Source organism: Empidonax traillii, unplaced genomic scaffold (assembly GCF_003031625.1).
Source record: "Empidonax traillii isolate 1590-97213 ecotype Southwest subspecies unplaced genomic scaffold, ASM303162v1 scaffold379:size601899, whole genome shotgun sequence".
NCBI classification, from domain to species: Eukaryota; Metazoa; Chordata; class Aves; order Passeriformes; family Tyrannidae; genus Empidonax; species Empidonax traillii.
In genome coordinates this window covers 215,892-220,506 of record NW_020955572.1, presented here as the reverse complement: position 1 = coordinate 220,506, position 4,615 = coordinate 215,892, and positions in this window count along the sequence as shown.

Below are 4,615 nucleotides of genomic sequence, written 5' to 3'. Positions count from 1 at the left end.
TTGTTGTTTTCTGCCTCCTGTGCTCAAATCTGGTATGAAGATTTAGCTTTTAATAGTCAATTAGGCTTGGAAACAGCGATTATTTATATTGCTCCCATTGCCATGTAGTTGATTTATACAAGTTTCTTTTCAAATAAATAATGTTGTTCTTACATCTATTCTATTTAATGGGGTTTTTTGTGCTGTATTTTTATGGTTTCAGGTGTACCTTGGCCATACTCCTAGGCTTTCTTTTAAGTTTACAAGTCTTCTTTCTTGCAAGAAGTTCCAAGCTGTTAGCCAAAGTGACTTCCTCTGGCAGCAAAAATAATTTTTCATTCTCATTCATTCCAAGTTGCCAGAAACACAATTTCTATCCATTATTTTCCCTCCAGTGTTTCCATTTGGGCTTGGTTTCTTTCTCTGAGAGAGAGTAGGAAATATCTGAGATACAAGCTTTAATTATATAAGCACGTCCTATTTCACAAGGGTGACAATTTTGGCTCAGCGGGAGATATATGTTTCACGAATGGATAAATAATGAAATAATAGCATTTGCCTCATGATGTCTTTAAGCAGCAGCAAAATGCTGCTGTATCAAATAAACCTAGAGAGCAACCCTTCTTCACATCTATACTGGAAAGCACCTGACAGAGAGCCAACAATATGATAGGAGTAAAAGGTAATATCAGAACAGTGTCTATATTACTTTGCTGGGGTTAAGGTTAAATAGCCTCTTTATAATGTACAAAAATAGCTCCTCATTGAATTTATATGGTTCAAATTAAAAGCTGAGCTGGTATCTTTATGGTCTGTTTTTGCTTCCCACAGAGGCCTGGTGTCACTAGAAACTGGGTTGGCTGGCAGAGTAGAAGACGAGAACCACAACATCATGACAGTATAAAATACATCTCCTACCCCTGGTTGCTGGTACTGCCATGAAATGTACTTAGAAAAAGGACATGCTTCAATGATGTTGTAATTCAAGACAATATGGTAAGGAAATCTTCCATCTCCTGACTGCTAATGGTCATTACCTGGAATAGGCTGCAGTGGTTGCAGTGGGAAAAGAAAAGCAGTTGTTCTGTGGGGAAAGAACAGCAATCCTATGAGGAAGTTAAGTCTTTGGCATTTAAGGCTCTGCAACTGAGGAAACAACTGCAAGAAACACCAATTTTTGTTTTGGTCTATTCCCTCTCAATGTTTGGTAAAACATGGCACCAGAAGTTTTTTGTAACTTTTAAGCTATTCAGTCTGCAACTTTTTTATGGTTCAAATAAGGCAGAGTTGTAATTGTCACAGTTATATCAGAGATATTGTATTCGTTGCCCCTGAATGGAGAATCCAATCTATTCATTGCAGGTTGCATTCTCCACTTATTGGAAGTAAATAGTTGCTTCCTCTTCTTCACACCAATTCTCTAACATCTGCAGAGATTCAGCCCATTCTTGTAATTCTTCGTTTCCTTCACTAAATGATGTTCAAATGTAATGCAGTACAGCATGCATATATGGGGAAAAAGTTGTCAAATAGCTGTATTCACCAAGGAGGAAAGTCCACCATAAAATTGCTCTGCAGGTTACTTTATTTGTAATATTTCTCCCTCTAAACTTAGTAGCCCAAGACACTGAGGCAGCTGGAAGTAATGAAATGTATTTTTCATGCTCTCACTTTTCATTCCAATGTATCAAGCTGCTCTTTAAACTGCTATTTTAAACTATTACGTCTTATTTTAGAAAGCCTTTATAATAATGGGGAATAATAAGAACCCAAAGTGCTCGCTATTTGTAAATGAAAATAAATGCTTAGCCCTTCTTGCAGAAGCCATTTAAAACATACATTTTAAAAAGCCATCAATTTTGGTTTGTACTGCTGGTTTCTTTTATTTTGCTAGAAACGTATTCCCATAATTCAAAATGGTGAAATTGTTGAAACTACTACTGTGGTAGAGGTGGTGTTTTGCAAAGAGGTTATATGTCTGAAAGAATTGGGGTGTAATTTTTCAACTTTACATTTTATTCTTTCTTCCTAATGGATAGGCAGAAAAAATGAAAGCCTTGATATGATCATTCCACTCCACCTTTAGTCCCTACCATTCATATACTATTGGGCATTCATAATGTCTTGGCATGCAAGAAGTACCAAAGCTCATAGCCAAAATTGAAAAAAAAAAAAAAAAAGAAATTAAGAAAGGCAATAAAATGCTGATGGGAAACTAATTCTTAGAAGAAAGGTCATCAGGAGACAAACTAATTGAATAAATGTATGGAGATACTAAAGTATAGGTTTAAATGGGTCATGGGCATAGCTCACCAAATAAGCACAAATGCTGTCACAACTAGTTGAAAAAGACTCAGATCTGCCACACTGAGGAATAAATCAGCAGGAACATTATAAAGCTTCCAGCAGCATCAACTGGACACTGTTGAAGTCCTAGGACTTGCTCTCTGCCCTTGGGGTCATTGCTGTTAGTTCTGGAAGCAGGCTTTCCTACACAAAGAACCTGGAGACCTTTTAACTTTTAAGTTCCCGTTTATTATGGGGCAGTGAAACAATTGACATCATTGCCAACCACATTGCTTTTATGAAGTAAAATTTTGAATACTTACTTTCGTCTTGGTGATTCCAGTGGCCTGTACAAACACTCACTAACAATTCAGAGCTTCCAGGAAATCTAGACTGAAAACCACGTGAAAGCCAAAAATCTGCATTTGATCTTTCTCACGTATTCCTCTTCTACAGAACCAGAATCTTGGTGTCATGCAACAAGCTATAAGGATTATAAAAATAAAAATAATGTTTAGGTTTACAATTAAAGTAATTTTAAGATACCTGTTGAAAAACCATAGTTTACAATAACAGCATGTACAATTTATATGATACCTGCAGGGAAAAAATAATGTTAGAGTTTTGCATTTTCCAAGTTTCTTTTCTTTAGGAATTTTGTAAGATCATTGCTGAGGTAGAAATTTTGTTCCAAGAACCAGTGTAAGAAGGATTTTGCTACAGGAAAGACTTATGAAGTAGTGCAGAAAAGGTACGTGCTAGAAATAAAGTTGTCACTGTAAGATTTATGGTTCTAATTTAGGAGAAGTTAAGGCTTGTAAAACCCAAATTAAAATAAGTATCTATGTCTAGTGACAACATTAGACATCTAAGTTCTCCAGGCATAGAGAGGTAAGGCAGAATCCCTCTTCATCAGCTCTTTCTTCAGGGTATCTTTACCTTCAGCCCACTGGCTCCTGTGAATCCCTTCATTTTTCTGCACTATGAGGAGGTCAAATGCCAAAAAGTGGTTGGTGTATTCCTCGTGGACATTCTATGCCCATGGTTTGATATGACAGTGGTCAATATTGCCATGCCCGAGTTCCACTGGTGACTCTAACACCTGCTTCTCACTTTTGTAGCTTTATTTGTTTGTTCACACAGCTGAACAAAAATAATCCTAAAGAAAAGATATGAACATATACTTTCATCTTCAAAAAACCTCAAAATCTCTGTGCAGATAGATTATTTTACCTATAATATGTTTTTTTCTTAAAAGGAATTCTCTAGTTAGGTAGATATGTTTCAAAGGAGGGAAAAAGGAACCTAAAAAACATGGTAGTTTGTAGTTCAATTCTGTATTCTTATGATATCAGTCTTTCCCTAAAGCAGAATAAGGATGGGATTTTTTTTTTTCTTCTGCAGATGTACCTTACTGAGTGGAAATCTCAGGTAAAGAGATTTACTTCAATGAGGTGGCAAAGACACACTCTAGCTTCACTAATGGTCTGACAGTACTTTACTAGACATTAAAAATATAGTTGCAATAAGAGTTGCACTAAGTTGCTTTGCCTTTTATCATTCTAGTTATTGTATTTTTAAGGTACACCACAGTTTAGTTCTGCTAGTCTCCATACAGACAAGGAAAGTAAAAAAAAACCATAATATAAAAAACACAGCTGTGTGAAAATACACAACAAAGGAAAAAATCATAAATTCTAAAAATGAAAGTATACCTGGAGAAATTACCAGCAGCTAGTTCTGCAAAAAATAAGAGTGTACAGTCATTTCTCAGAACACTATTTTGAAAGCACATTTTGTTAATGGACATTTTAAAGGATTTGCAAGTTGTTCATGATTATGGGTAATAATCACAGTAGGAATTACTTGTGCATTTGGAGGTAATTTCTCTATGTCCTAAATTAGTCTCAGAGTAAGAACTGTTTTTTTATTTAACCAATTTTACACATTCAGAGTAAGAAATGTGAAGTAAAAGTTAAAAAAGTTGAATAGCTCAATCCCCCTTGACCCCAGAATTATTGCCTTCTATATTTTCTATTAATGAAATGTATTATATGCAGGTAGTATTAAGTTCAACAATTCTGATCCTTGACAGTTAAAAGACAATATAGATTTACAAGAGCAAGCACCATATAAATTGCATACAAGTTCACTTTCAGATATTGAACTGATATAATTTAAATATTTCAGTATTGGTTTAGATAAGTTGATTTGAAACCCTGTTTATGTATACATGAATGTATTAAAACATGTTTCATACTTATTTACCATGCTGGTATTTATTTTTACAAATCTTAAGAAAACATTTAGCAATCCCAACTTCTTGTTTGTTTGTTTGGGTTTGTGCTTT